Source organism: Tenrec ecaudatus, chromosome 2 (genome assembly GCF_050624435.1).
Source record: "Tenrec ecaudatus isolate mTenEca1 chromosome 2, mTenEca1.hap1, whole genome shotgun sequence".
In the NCBI taxonomy this organism is placed as follows: domain Eukaryota; kingdom Metazoa; phylum Chordata; class Mammalia; order Afrosoricida; family Tenrecidae; genus Tenrec; species Tenrec ecaudatus.
In genome coordinates, this window is record NC_134531.1 from 112382585 (window position 1) to 112399216 (window position 16632).

The window sequence follows — 16632 nt, forward strand, 5'->3', positions numbered from 1 at the left end:
TGGACAGAAATGCTGCAATATCTCCATCTATGTAAGTGCTCACAAAACAGGTTGCTTTTATATTTGCTTTATTAGCTGAAACTGGAGTTACCTTTTCCTGGAGAATGTGATTCAGTTTTCATATTTGACATTTGGAAACAACTCTTTTAAAGATTACCATACCATCTTTCAAAAAGACATCCAAATTTAAATTATTTCCTAAATTTGCATAAGCAAATAAAATGCCCTTGGTAACAATTCATATCGTGCTTGAATGTAAGTGATACTTTGGCATTTCATAAGGTTGTACCTAATTTCTCATTGGTTTTCTTTCACTCTCTGATATAAACTGAATATGTAATACCTTGCATTGAGTCATTATGTGGTACAAAGCTGTATAGCAGAATAACAAACAAAAAATGTGATTGGACAATATTACCTCAGCTTGAAGAGGTATCTGTCTATTTTTTAAGTTGTTTTTGTCTTCCTAATATTTTAAATGTTTTGAGTAAATTGTGTATTATGAAAAGTTCAATAAAATGTTGAAATAAAACCAATCTTTTACTGGTCCTAGTAGATACCTCAAGCTAATGTTAAGAGATAGGTAAACTTTTGTAGATAAAAGGAATCTCAAAAGTAGCATGTATGATGAAACATTTTTAAGCACCATTAAAAATTATTCTGTAGTACAGTAAGTGGTATAGTTATGATATGGCTCACAAAAAAAATTACCTTGATTTCTAAAATAAAGTCTTGTATGCATTATATCTTATACAAGGCTTACATGTTCCCATATTTGATTCTCAAAACAACCCCATGACATTTAGTATGTAGTACTGTTCAAGAAACTAGTTTCAAAGGAGCTGTGTAACTTACTCAACATTAAGCATCTAATTAAGCACAAAGCCAGAAATGTATCATAGGTCTTGATTTTTAAAGCAGTTCAGTCTGCCAAAAAGAGGCTTCCAAAATCAGCAATTCTTCCATCTAGTCAATTTTGACTCACTGACTATGGGACAGGAACTGTCTTGTTACTTACAAAGGCTGTGAACCTTCCTGTAGTAGGAAGCCTCCTTCTCCCAGGTGTGAATGGCCAACCTTACGGTCGCCAGTCCTAGTAATCCACTACAACACCAAAACCACCAAACCCTTGCCGTTGAGTCGATACCGACTCATAGTGATCCTGTAAGGTAGGATGGATACAACTGCCCTTCAGAGTTTCCAAGACTGTACCTCTTTAGAGGAGTAGAAACCCTACCTTTCTGCCTCAGAGCAGCTGGCAGTTTTGAACTGTTTGCAGTTAGCAGCCCCACATGTGACCACCACATCACCAGGTCTCATGAATTCAGTACTAGGTGGTTTAGGAAAAGAACAAACCAATGGCTAACATCTGATTTCCTAATAAAGTGCTTAAGTCATTGTGAATTTAAATGGGCCATCACATTTCCTATACAACCTTGTGAAGCAGTATTGATAGTATCCCCTTTTTACAGATAATAAAATTGTAACTGATGCTGGGCCCTTAGTGTTGCTTGAAAGCACATAGTTAACAAGAATCACGGCTAGGATTTGACTTGGGCTTTGCTCAGATCTTGCAAGTGCGATGCTTTTCCATAGGTCAGAGTGTAGTTGCTTTTAAACGGCACCATCAGAGCAAAAGGGCATAGCTGTTAACCGATAACCTGCTTCTCAAAATTACCTGTGCTGGGTACCAATCGGGCATTTTTCAGTGTTCTTGGGTAGGTGCCTCTACAGCCCTCGCTACTCCCTTGTTTTTTCTCTTTTCTCCCATCATATATATGTAGAGATAATAAATTACAGACATAATGTTGAGTGAATAAATGAATACTACAGAATTATGAGACCAGTCTCATCTATCTATTTGAAGCTTGTTTCATTTTAATTTAAAATTCAACACAGAAAGTAGCCTGTGGAAATCATCTTGCTATAGGCCCTCATTTTACAAATTTGGAACAGACCCAGAGACGTCTGTTAGGCACCATTAGCTTGGTCCTGACTGAGCGACCTGGCAGACATTAGCAAAGCTTGCCCGACCCGACACCATTTCACAACAGTTGCTGAGTTTGAGCCCAGTGTTGCAGCCACTGTACCAATCCATCCCAATTCTTCCCTTTCTTCACCGACCCACCAAGGAAGATGTCTTTTCCCATCATGTTCAAAATGCGTAAGGTGATGTTTTGGCATTTTCACGTCTATGGCACGTACATCGAAGACAAATTTGTCCATCATATCCATGGTATAGTCAATATTGTTTGCCAACACCATCCAAAAATCATTAGTTCTTTGGTTTTTCTTAGTCATTGTCCAGTTTTTGCCTTCCTGTGAAGCAATTGAAAATATTTTGGCTTGCATTGGTTCACCTTAGTATTCAAAGTGACGTCTTTGCTCCTTAATAATTTAAAGGGGTCTTTTTTTAATAGATTTGCCCAGTAGAATAGTTGTTTGGTTTCTTGACTGCTGTTGTTATGGAAATTGATGATGGATTGAAATAAAATGAAATCCTTGACTTCAATCTTTTCTTCACTGAACACATTAATGCTGATCTCTTGACTTTAGTTAACCTCACAGTCTTTGAAAGAGTAGAAATAAGTTCACCACCCCAACCCACCCCATCCCTTCGCACATTATTTGTTACAAGTGACTATCCAAAACATAGAGTTTTAATGTATTCGCTACAAGCAAGAAGTTTCTTAAGAGAGAATAATCATTTCAAAATGTTGAAACAGCCCATATGATGATCAAGTTCTCGTACGATTTTCATACCAAGTTCTGAAATGACTTCAGGTCTTCTGTTATTTTCTGCCTTAGGTCCAGCCTTGAGACTCATGCCCAACTAGAGATCTGTTTTGAGGGATGGCCCGCAACCTCCGAACAAATTTAGATATTCAAGACTACTAAGAATATCTCAACCCCCACACTAGATTGTATTGGAATCTTATTGAAACTATTTTAAACAAATGTATGAAGTATGCCGTCTATTTCTGGCATTATTAAAGCTTACTCATCTGACATAGCCTATTGATAGAGGGAAACTTTTCCATATGTCCCTCCAGCCAGGGGAAATATGTGTTTGAAATAGTAACCAACTCCTTTCATTGTGGTGTAGTCACAAGATTATTGTATCCAACAATGGAAACATAAGGCCCACGCACATTTTATTTCTTTAAGAAGGCCTCTGAGGTGCTGCAACTGGTGGGCAGGTGATGTTTGTGCTAGCAGACATGGTCCTGTGCCAGGCAGAAAAGAATGATTTATGGTCTGAATCTGGGGGAAAGATAAACGTGACTTGATCAAGCCTTGGTTAATAAAAGAAGTGCATTCTCGGTTAATCTGTTATATAGTTTGCCAAAATTGCTACTGAAAAATCCACAGCACAAACATCATTCACAAATTTTGTATATACTAGGGGTAAGGCAAATGGAAAAACTTACATAACGTTGAGTGTAGCTTTTTCTTGAATTAGATCCTGGGGCTGCGATAGATTGTGTCCAAGGACTATAAAAGGACTTCCTTATGACTCTGTATCTCAACTCACTGCCATTGAGTCAGTGCTGACTCATAGCGCCCCTTGTGGGTTTCCAAGACTGTAACTGTGTATGGGAGTAGAAAGCCCAATCTTTCTCCAATGGAGCAGCTGGCAGTTTTGAACTGCCAACCATGCAGATTGCAGTCCAACTCATAACCACTACACCATCAGGGCTCTTGTGAATACATATAACCCCATTTAAATTAAAATTGAAGTATTGAAAATAGCATAAAGCTTGTAGAGGTCCCTGGGTAGTGCAGAAAGTTAAGCAAATAGTAGTGAAAGGACTGGGGTTCAGACCCACCAAGAGATGCCTTGAGATGATGCCTAGGCCTGATGATCTGCTTCCAAAAAGTGAGAGCTTTGAAAATCCTAGGAAGCCATTCTACTCTGCACAGCGGGAGCTACTGTGAGTCAAACTAAACAGCACCTAGAAAAAACAAAGTTATATATGTACATGGTTGTGCTGGGCTGGATTTTCTAGAGAAGCAAGCCCTGTATGTATGTATGTGTGTGTGTATATATCATATGTATGCATATAGAATACAATGGTGTACGGTATATGTATAGTATATAGGGAATGGCTCACGCAGTTGCTAAGGTAGGTAAGTTCCAGGTGTATGGATCAAGTATCAAGCCGCAGGCTTTTGACTCATAGGGGCAGGAGTTGATGAACCTGAGACTAGCAAGTCAGGCGACAAACTTCTGACTGCACGGGCAAATGAATCCAATCCTGTCGGCGGCTGGCAGCTCCCAGAATTGGCAGATAATACAGGCCACTGACAAATCCAAAGAGCCAGAAATCAAATGACAAGTCAGATGCATGATTCAGACTCAGCAAAAGCAAACAAGATTTTCCAGAGCATTCACATATCTTGGGGACAGGCCACACCCTCCAAGGAAAATTCCTTCCCGTTAATTGACTGATCATAGCAGATCTCGTGGAGCTGTTTACATTATATTACATTTCATTGTAGGGAATTGTTATGTCTTAAATCTCAAAAACCTGAGCAGCCTAGCCAAGTTGACATAAAACCGATCACAAAAGTAAAATCAAAATGGACATTTAATTACCCATTTGGTTACCAACTTTTTATTGAAAATGTCACTTCTCATATGCCCTTGGTAATTTATACCTCGTTATTTTGTCATATCTTGCCCTATTCGGGGTCTCCCTTCCCCCCTTCTCTGCTGTCCCTCTCCCAGGGAAGAGGTCACATGTGGGTCCTTGTAATCAGTTCCCCCTTTCCAACCCACTCACCCTCCACTCTCCCAGCATCGTCCCTCACGCCCTTGGTCCTGAAGGTATCATCCACCCTGGATTCCCTGTACCTCCAACCCTCATATGTACCAGTGTACAGCCTCTGTCCTATCCAGCCCTGCAAGGTAGAATTCGGATCATGGTAGTTGGGGGGAGGAAGCATCCAGGATCTGGGGGAAAGCTGTGTTCTTCATCGATACTACCTCACACCCTAATTAACCCATCTCCTCTCCTAAGCCCCTCTATGAGGGGATCTCCATTGGCCGACACTTGGGCCTTGGGTCTCCACTCTGCACTTCCCCCTTCATTTAATATAATATATATATACACATACATATATACATATACACATATATACACATACATACACACACATATCTTTTTTTTTTTTTTGCATGATGCCTTATATCTGGTCCCTTGGGCACCTCGTGATCGCACTGGCCGGTGTGCTTCTTCCATGTTTGCAAGGGGCTTAAGTGGAGAGCAAATGCCTTGAGAATGATTGGGGCAGGGAATGTATGGATGTGCTTTATACAATTGATGTATGTATATGTATGGATTGTGGTAAGAGTCGTTGGAGTCCCTAATAAAATGTAAAAGAAGAAAAGAGAAAAAAATGATTAGGGCAAAGACTGTACAGATGTGCTTTATACAATTGATGTATGTATATGTATGAACTGTGAAAAGAATTGTATCAGCCCCAATAAATTGTTAAAAAAAAAAAAAGATAGGAAGCATAAAAAAAATGATTAGGGCAAAGAATGTACAGATGTGCTTTATACAATTGATGTGTGTATATGTATGGATTATGACAAGAGTTGTATGAGTCCCTAATAAATTTTAAAAAACAAAAGAAAATGTCACTTCTAAGAGAAAAAAATCGTATATTTTTCTGTTAATTTGGTTCTAGATCATGTCAACCTTGTGTGCTGCAGAGTAGAGCAACTCCATAGATTTCTTGGCGGTGAACTTTAAGAAACAGACTTTTATGCGTGTCTTTCATAGAATTGCTGGGTAGGTTTGAACCACCAATCATTAAGATTGCAGTTAAGCATCAAACTACATAATTGAGTTGGAATATGAGGTACTATAGGAGGGTAAAGGCAGGGACAGAACAGGGTTTCTTCCCTGACTACTAAAAGAATGAGCAATTGGCCCTGTGAAAACAAGCTATGAGCAAGGACCCTGTGAGCATCTTAACTTTGAAGCCAGGACCTGGTCCTAACACAGGACTGTAGCTGGAGTTAAATCTATCAACACATTGACCCATAGCCAAAGTTGAGATAAAACTAAAAGAAACTGGGATGGACAGACCAATTAATCAGAAAGTTGTCTGACAATCTGAAGAGCTGTGGCCCTCTATTTTATACTATTGGAATCTTGTTGAAACCATTTTTAAACAAATGTATGAAGAATGTCAAACCATGGAGTTGAATGAGCTCCCCTTGGAAAGAGCCTTTCAAAAACCAGAAGCGCTCCTGTAGACAACATCCCTTCACTTCACTCCCAGAGCAAGGCGTTTCTTATCTATGCTTAAGGTGTCCTCCTCCCCTCCTGAGGGAGACCCACTTGGTTTCTCCTGAAGTGATCCTCTGCTTTAAGGAAACTGGCTTAACACTGTCACTGTATGCATGTGAAAGCGCTTTATCTCTGGGGTGTGGTGCTTGCTAGCTCCCCTATGGACAACCACCCAGCACTGAACTTCACAGGTAAGTAAAAAAGCATTGCTACAAAATTATAGATGCTTTCATTAAACAAAATTAAAATGTGAAGCTATTGTTTGTTGACATACACTCCTTCTAGATCTGTATACTTCTGAAGGCAATATCAGCCTCTATCTAACTCTTCTCCCCCAAATTCGGTGCTCTTTTATTTATACCACAGTAAAACAGCAGGTTTTGTTGCTTCTGAGCTAGATGGCTGCTTCTTTATCTTCAAGCCTTTAAGATCCTAAAGCCTGCCTGGAAGAAGCACACCAGCCTGTGTGATCGCTGTGGTGTCAATAGGATCAGGTATCAGGCATCAAAGAACAAAAAAAAATCATATCATTGTGAACAAGGGCGAGTGCAGAGTGAAGACCCAAAGCCCATCTGTAGGCAACAGGACATCCCCTTCCAGAAAGGTTGCAGGGAGCAGACGAGCCAGTCAGGATGCAGTATAGCACCGAGGAAACATACAACTTTCCTCTAGTTCTTTAATGCTCCCCCTGCCCCCCTACTATCATGATCCCAACTCTACCTCACAAATCTGGCTATACCAGAGGATGTACACTGATACAGATAAGATCTGGAAACACAGGGAATTGAAGACATAAACCCCTCAGGACTAAAAATAGAAATAGGGATACCAGGAGGGGAGGGGAAGATGGGTTAGAAAGAGGGAACTGATCACAATGATCTACTTCTCTGGGGGATGGACAACAGAAAAGTGAGTGAACGGAGATATTGGGCAGAGTAATACATGAAAAAATAATAATTTATAAATTATAAAGGTTTCAGAAGGGTGGGAGATGGAGGGGGAAAATAAGGAGCTGGTACCAAGGGCTCAAGTAGAAAATGCTTTGAGAATGATGATGGCAACAGATGTACAAATGTGCTTGCCACAATGGATGTATGTGTGGACTGTGATAAGAGTTGTATGAACCCCCAATAAAATGATTTTTTTTAAAGCAGGGTTTTTTGGTTTTTTGTTTTTTGACATGCTCTAGGCACTCAATGTGTATTCCTGTTCAATACTCTTTGCATTGGGGGGAACAAAAAAATAGTCTGAAGGGACAAGATTAGGGTTTTAGGGTAAATAGCATAAGGTTTCCCAGTGAAATTATACATGACAGACCTTTGCTAAGGAAAAAGCATTGTCATGTTGGGGAAAAAACAAATCTTAGCAGCGCAACACCATTGCCTTTCACTTGTCGTAAAAGTCCTGCATCATGAGCCTCAATGGTTTCCGTGGCCTTTGAAAAACAAATCTATCATCATTACTGCTTGGGATCCCAAAAGGTAGTAACCTGGGCTGACCTGTCTGCCTTAAATGTAAATGGCCCAACAGTTCCAGATTGGAAATCACTGTCTTAATTGGGCCTAAATCTCTGGATTGAAAGTTTTGCCTAAAACTATCGAAAGCCACTGGAGAGCATAATTAAGAAAATAAATACCTGTTACATACCAGTCTGACTGCTAATAACTAATGCTCCAACCAACTGAAAGAGATTCATATTTGTGCCCATGACAAAGACAGGTGACCTAACAGAATGCAGAATTTATTTAAACAGTATCATATGCAAGTAAAATTTTGCTAAAGATAATTTTAAAATGTTTGCAGCAGTACATTGACAGGAAAATGCCAGAAGTTTAAGCCACATTCTGAAGAGAATAAGAAATAAGTTATATCATTGCTCATATCAAATGGATTTGGGATGAAAGTAGAGATAGATATTTACCTATCTTCATCGGCTAAGCAAAGGCATTCAGCTGTGTGCACCAAAACACACCGTGGGTAACATTGAAAAGAAGAGGAAACCCAGAGCACTCAATTGTGTCCATTGAGAGCCTGTGCATGGATCAAGAGGCAGTGATTCCAACAGAACAAGCGGCTACTTTTGGTTTAACATCATGAAGAATGAGTGTCCGGCTTACAGCCTTTGTCCCCTACTTATTCAATATATGTGCTAAGCAAGTAATCTGGTAAGGAGACTATGGCATCAGTCTTGGGCTGGGATCTACATGGTTGGCAGTTCGAAACCACCAGCAGTTCTGCAGGAGAAGGATTAGGCTTTCTAGTCCCATAAGTAGTCGCAGTCTTGGAAACTCACCCACCTTCACTGAATCAGCATTGACTCAATGACTGTGAGTCTGGGAGAGAGACATATTAACAACTTGTGATGACACTGGTTTGCTTGCTGAAAGTGAGGAGGCCTTGAAGCACCTACAGATATAGTTTAAAGACAACGCTTTTCGATAGGGATTATACCTTCTGGTAGTTACACAATCTGGTGTCAATTTGGAATTTGAGAGGATTAACAGTGAAGGGCTGGGGTCTAGTCTGTCGATCAGATCATAGCCAAGGAGGCCTCTGTATGTGCATGGCTTTCTCCTGAGAATTCTGGGAAATCTATTTTTCCTCCTCGGTGGTGGGAAACATGTTACTCTACTCACTCCCTGAAATGACGCTCTACTGACAAAACCTGAGAAAGCGCATGGAACTATCTAGTGCCCTGAGCTGGAGAAGCCACAGGGACCTACCCTGATGCAACCAGAACTCTGAAGTCAGGGAGGTCATGTAGAGACCGCTGCCAGCACTCCAATGCTTACAACGCCATTGGATCCCGAGACTTTCTACCCACTGGCCTGTGATCCTCCTGTAGTCAGCGTAGAGCATTCTGATTACATGTTTGGTCAATTTCAGACCAAGAAAGATGGAAGAATTCTTTGATTGCTTCAGTGCTATCTTTAGTCATTGGTGTGTAAACTTGAATAATAGTTGTATTAATTGGATTTCCTTGTGTGTGTATATATATCACACTATCACTGATAGCACTGTACTTCAAGATAGATCTTGAAAAAAATTTTTAATCATTTTATTGGGGGCTCATATAAGTCTTATCACAATCCATACATACATCCTTTGTGTGAAGCACATTTGTACATTTGTTGCCATCATCATTCTCAAAACATTTGCTTAATGCAAATGGTATCAGCTCCTCATTTCTCCCCTCCCTCACTGCTCCCCACTCCCTCATGAACCCTTGATAATTTATAAATTATTATTAAGTCATATCTTACCCACTCCCTTCACCCATTTCTCTGTTCTCCATGCCCCAGGGAGGAGATTATATGTAGATCTTTGTAATTGGTTCCCCTTTCTACCCCACCTTCCCTCTACCCTCCCGGTATCGCCACTCTCACCACTGGTCCTGAAGAGATCATCTGTCCTGGATTCCCTGTGTTTCCAGTCCCTATCTGTACCAATGTACATCCTCTGATCTAGCCAGATTTGTAAGGAAGAATTGGGATCAGGATAGTGGGTGGGAAGGAAGCATTTAGGAATTAGAGGAAAGTTGTATGTTTCTTTGTTGCTACACTGCACCTTGACTGGCTTGTCTCCTCCCTGTAAGGGGATATCTAATTGCCTACAGATGGGTCTTGGGTTCCCAATCTGCACTCCTTCTCATTCACAATAATTTGATTTTTTGTTCTTTGATGCCTGGTACTTCATCCCTTCGACACCTCGTGATCACACAGGCTGGTGTGATTTTTCCATGTGGGCTTTTATTGCTTCTGAGCTAGATGGCCGTTTGTTTACCTTCAACCCTTGAATTTCCCAGACACTATATCTTTTGATAGCCAGACACCATCACCTTTCTTCACCACATTTGCTTATGTACCCCTTTGTCTTCAGGGATCATGTAGGGAAAGTGAGCACCATGGAATGCTAGTTTAATAGAACAAAGTATTCTTGCACCGAGGGAGTACTTGAGTGGAGGCCCAGTGTCCATCTGCTACCTTAATACGAAACCTATAAAATATATACACATAGATATATTTCCCCATCTTAATATATAAATATATTTACATATGTACATACCTTTATTTAGACCTCTATAAAAGCCCATTTGCCTCTTAGTTCTTTCCTCTATTTCCTTTTACTTTCCTCTTGTCCCACTATCATGTTCAGCCTTAATTTGGGTTTCAGTAATTCCTCTCAGTTACATTATCCTTGATCAAGCCCTACCCGGCCTCCTACACCCTCCTCACCACCAATTTGGATCACTTTTTGTTCCCTTGTCCCTGAGTTTGTTAACACCACTTCCTTTCCTCCCACCTCCCCCTCTCCCATGTACCCCCAAAACTGTCAGTCCCATTGTTTTCTCCTCCAGATTGTTCATCCAGCCTGTCTTATTTAGACAGACCTGCAGAGATAATAAGATGCACAAAAACAAGACAGAGCAAAACAAAGCAACAACAACAAGAAGAACAAAAAGCCTGTAAATAGTTCAACACTGTTTGTTGGCCTTTAAGAATATTTTCCGGTTGAGTCTGATGGGGTACTAAGCCTTGGCCCCAGTCTATTTTTGGTATTCCCTGGGGACTTCATTGCTCTGTTTCTCTTCCTGTTCTGCTCCATGCCCTTAGTGTTTTGCCACCGTGTGGTGGGATCAGATCGGGCACAATTCCCACATTGTGTCTCCAGTGTTATCCCCTGTAGGGCTATTGAGTCAGTGAGGGATGTCGTGTCTCATAGTGGGACCACCCATATGGTCTTCTCTGTGGATTATCTGCTCTGAGCGGAATATCATCCTCAAGACTTGATGGGCCAGGATGTGCTTCACTCTCTCTTCCTCCCCCTTCATTTGCTCCTGTGTGCTCTGATCAGACATGCTCCTCTCCCTGAGCTGCTGTCCTCTGAAATAAATTCTTTTGGGGGGAGGGGAAGGTGCCCATATAGTTGGGACTGGGGCCAGCCCCTCAGACCTCTCCACTGGTTCCCTACTCCATGCCAGTATGTTGCAGTCACATCTTGGAGCACCGGGTTGAAGTCTGGTCTACCTTTTCCTGTGGAGATATAATTAATACCCTCCCATTGGATAGGTTGGTGCCCTATGCCCCCGCAACCCTTTTTGTTTTGTTATTTGGAAAAAAATTATGATGATTGTGACACCATTCCTCTTAAAATCGTCATTCTGGGCAATACGTATCCCATTTCAGTTCACCAATAGCAAGGATATTGAAGTTTATAGGTGTCATTTTATTTTTCATGACTTCTAATTTTCCTAAATTCGTACTTTGAACATAACACATTCCAATTATCAATTAATGTTTGCAGTTGTTTCTTCTCATTTTGAGTCATGCCTCACTCACAGATGAAGAGACCATGGATACTCCCTCCACGTAACTAGGGTTGATTCAACTTTGAGAAAACAGGTCTTCTCCAGTCTTATTTTGATTTTCCCTTCTGACTCCAGGGGCACATCACCATTGTGCTTTCAAAACAGATCATTTGTAGTCAACATTTCATAGATTCATAGATAAAAGAGAATTTTCCATTATGATAGGAAATACACCTAAAATCTAACCCATGTTTGATTTAGATGGCTCAGAAGATAAAACATTGAAGTTGACATAAGATTTGGGGGATATATGATAAGATGACTTTTTTTACACGTAGGAAGCACATGAATTTGGGGGTGTCAAAGGATGAAAGATTATGAACTGAAGTCTGTTCACTCAAAATGTATGTTGTACGTCCTAACTTCTATGCCTATGGTTATAACCTTACTTAAAATGATTCTTTGTTGTGTTAATGAGGCACATTAATGTTGAAAATATATTGAATTAATCTCTTTTGAGATATAAAATAGATTAAGTAGAAATACGGAAAGAGTTGTCAAGCTCGATGGACATCTCCCAGGAACCATGAAGCAGAAATTGAAGACATAAGGATCTTCCCGGAGAGCTGACGAGAGGGAAAGTCTTTCTCTAGAACAGTGGTTCTCACCCGTCCTAATGTCACAACCCTTTCATACAGTTCCTCATGTTGTGTTGACCGCCAACCATAAAATTATTTTTGTTACTACTTCATAACTGTAATTTTGCTACTGTTATGAATTGGGCGACCCCTGTAAAAGGGTCATTCAACCTTCAAAGAGGTTGCGACCCACAGGTTGAGAACCACTTCTATAGAGCCAGCACCCTGCATTTAGACTTCTAGTTTGATGAACTTTGAGGAAATAAATTTCTGTTTGTTAAAATCACCCACTTGTGCTATTTCTATTATAATAGTGCTAGATAGCTCAGACACATATCTTATTTTAAATCCTGCCTGGCTACTTGAAGAAGACAGAATTTCCCAATTTTCCATTAAAATACTACCTTGAAGAAAAATAAACAAAAGAAAAGCTCAAATCAACAAAAATCAGGACTGCCAGTCAACCTACTTTTAGAACCTGGAAGGATTTTGTCTGCCTGATTGCTTTCATTTTAAGCTCAGTCCTATTTGTGTAGTTCAGTCCAGGCAAATACTATTTAATCATTCTTTGATGGTAGAGTTCCAATACAACAAATGGATTGTTTCTCCAGTAGACTCCAACATAACACTCCCTCGGGAATTAATATTCCATTAAGTTTTTATAATGTAAAAAGTCCCTCAATTAGCTCCAGAAGCCCAGTGTTCCTTAATTGGCTTTCTGACGGAAATCTAGGGACTTTCAAGGGGAGGAGGTTACTGCAGCTTTGATTTGGAATTTGTATTAATAAATGTTTTATAGAGTTGGAAAGCAATCTATTTAAAAGGAAGTCATTTCTTAGCACTCTTGTGGTAGATCTGGGTTTCTTTTGTTTTGCAAATGTTTACTTCCCCACCCCCACCCCTACCCTCCACTCCACCAACTTCAAGTATAATATCATTAGTAAAAAAATGATTGTATGTGGCTTAAATGACATTTACATTTTATTTTACACAAGATTCATGAAAATGAGGTAAATTAACAGTTTTTTGCGTCATCAATACTTGCCAACAATGAGTACATACTTGATTTATGCTTCTGTAGTTGGCACTTACTTGTGGTAAGTAGAAATTTAGATAAATTCTCTTTAGTTATCACCTTTATGAGGAACAAGGTAAATAATATATAAAGAATTTGATAGGCTCCTTTCTATTAATATAATTGAAAAGAGAACTTAAAGGACAAGAATCTACCTTCAAGGAAAGCCTGTAGAAACAGAAAACAATGGAGGTTCATGGAACTTCCAAGGAGACAAACCATGGGCATACTATTTTAGGGAAAGTAAGCACGGAAACTTCAGATAAACATCCTCACCTGTAGCAAGGTTGCCAGTACTTATCTGGCAGTTTATTATACTGTTGTAGTTGGCATGTTACTGTGATTCTGGAAAATATGAGACTGGTATTTCAAATACCAGCAGAATCACCCACGGTAGATGGCTTTCATCAGAGCTTCCAAACTAGGAAAAGAATGGGAAGAACGAATAAGCTGCCCACTTCTGAAGGATTAGCTACTGAAAACCTAATAATAGCAGTGCAATACAGTCTGATATAATGCTTCATAAAAGATAAGCCTCTCAGGTTAGAAGACACATAAAGTGTGACTGGGGGAGAGCTGCCTCCTCAAACCAGAGCTGTTTGTCAATAGATGGGCACAGTAAGCTTTCCGCCCTTCATTTGCAAATTGGGTCATGATTTAAAATGAGGGAAAAAACAGCTGTAAACATCAATTAATAGTTAGAACATGGAATGTATGTACAAAGTATGAATCTAGGAAAATTGAAAATTGTCAAAGATGTGATGGAACACATAGGCATTTGTGAACTGAGATGGATTGATACTGGCCATTTTGAGTCAGACATTCATTTTGGAAGGTGTGTGTTATGGCTATATAATTTCACTATATAATCATTGTGGCAGTTACATAATTTCAAGTCAACTTGATACATAGAGTGAAGGGGTGTGGTCGAGCCTATCAGGTAACAGCCTGATCCCTCCTTGAGGGTGTGGCCTTCTCATAAGGATTCTGGGAATCCTCTCTCTGCTTCACGTTCCTAATGACAAGCCATATGGAGCCAAGCTAATGGCAGCCAGAGCTCTGGAGATGCTTCCACCACCATTGGATCAAGATTTCCACCCACAGGCCTGTGATCTTCCTTCATTTGGCATCATTGCATTTGCTGCGTGGGTCTGAAGAGGAATTTATAGACTAATATTGGACATATGGACTAAGATCAGACTTATGGACTTGATCTTGACTGGGTTGGAATTTTTTTAAATTAATATTTAATTACTCTTTTGTGGGGGGAGACCAGACTTTCACAGGTATCCTCCCTGAGGGCCTGTGAGTTGCCAGCCAGGGGGGGGGGCATCCCACTCCCTGCTGTTAAAGACAATGGATGCCTGCAGACATCTATTTGGTCCCAGTAGGTGGGGTTTACACCCTACTGATAATGGTTCCTATGGAGATCTAGGGAATAGGTCAAAGTTAAGTCGCCATCCTAAACCTAGGATCTGCCCATCTTGTCGCATGTATAACCCCAATTCCTCCCCTTTCTATTGCATGTATGTCCCTAGACCACCCCCTCTCATTACTGTATTACCCATAGGACAGCCCCTTCCAGTGACATATGTCCTAACCTGTAATTAGGAGGCTTGCATGTCCCCAGAGAATATAAAAGGCCTGGGCTAGCATTAAATTTCTCTCTCCCCTTCCACATGGACCATCATGCGGAGCAGAGGTGAGCATGCTACCATGAATTGTGTCTGACTCTTTTTATTTCAATACTATACTTCTATCTCTCATGCTCTCTATAACTTTACTATGATATTTACTTATTATCACTGTACACTTGTGCCTACCGGACCCGTAATGATATGTCAGGGGCTGGCTTCCCCTGACTCTCTTTGATATAAAAGTTTCTCTTATACGCATATGAATGTCTCTGGATTTGTTTCTCTAGCCATCCCGGACTAACACAGTCATATAATCTGTTCACATCTTGTCTGTCAGTTTTTTTATATTGTGGTTTCCTGTGTGTTGCTGTGAGGCTGAGTGTTATATCACTGGCATTTCAAAGGCCAGCCAGGTCACCAGAAATAAACAGGTTTAAACAGAGCTTCCATACTAACACCAAACTACAAAAGACAGCCTACTCAGAGGATTGAGCCACTGAAAACCCCAATGACCAGCAGCCAAACATTGCCAGAGACTGCAAACCTCATGAAGAGCAGTGGAACCCTACCAGACACAGTGCCAGAAGATGGGCTTCTCAGCTGGAAAGTCATTCAAAATATAACTGAGGGCGATCTGCCTTCTCAAGGAGAGTTGACTATAATGACTTGGATAGACTCATAAATGACTTGTGAGTAAACCTTTGGAACTTCTTTTGCTGATGGAATATGATCAAATTGAAAAGAAATATTTGCAAATATCTATGAATAATTTGAACTTGGAATGTGTGAAATATGAATCTGGGAAAATTGGAATCATTAAGAATGAAATTGGTATCCTAGGCATTATTGCTATACTTAAGTACCATGTCAATTCCAACACATAATGACCCGATGTACAACATACCATCTTCACAGTTTTCCTATGTTTGAGCCCATTATTGCAGTCACTGTGTCAATCCACTTTGTTGCAGGTCTTTTAATTTTTTACTGCTCCTCTACTTTAACAAGCATAATGTTCTTTTCCAGGAACTGGTTGCCATTGACAACATGTACCAACCATGTAAGACGAAATCTCATGATCCTTGCTTCTAAGGAGCATTCTGGCTATACTTCTTCCAAGAAAGATCTGTTGATTATTCTGACAGTCTATACTAACTTTAGACTAACTAATTATACACGTGGACATCTCCAGATTGAATACACAGACATCGAAATGGCTACACCTATGAGAAGAGATGATGCAGAATTTTAACATCAGTAACTAAAACCAGGCCAGGACTGTCAGTAGAAGAAACCATCAATTGCTAATATGTACGTTTAGGTTCAAGCTGAAAAAAATTTTTTGTCTTCAAAATATGAAGTTGCGGATATCCCACCAGAATTTTAAGAACATCTCCAGAACAAATTTGATTCATTGAACGCTAGTGACAGAAGACCTGATGCGCTGTAGAAGGACATATAGAATATCATTCATGAAGAAAGGACATGAATATTATTTATGAAGAGTATCATTTAATTACATTAAAAGACAGAAGAGAACGAAACGTTCAAAGTGAATATTAGAAGCGACTTTGGAACTTGCATTTAACCACAGACCAGCGAAGGCGCATGGAAAATGAGAGCGTCAAGAGTTCAACCTAAAATCTTAAAGGGTGGCTTAAGAAGACAG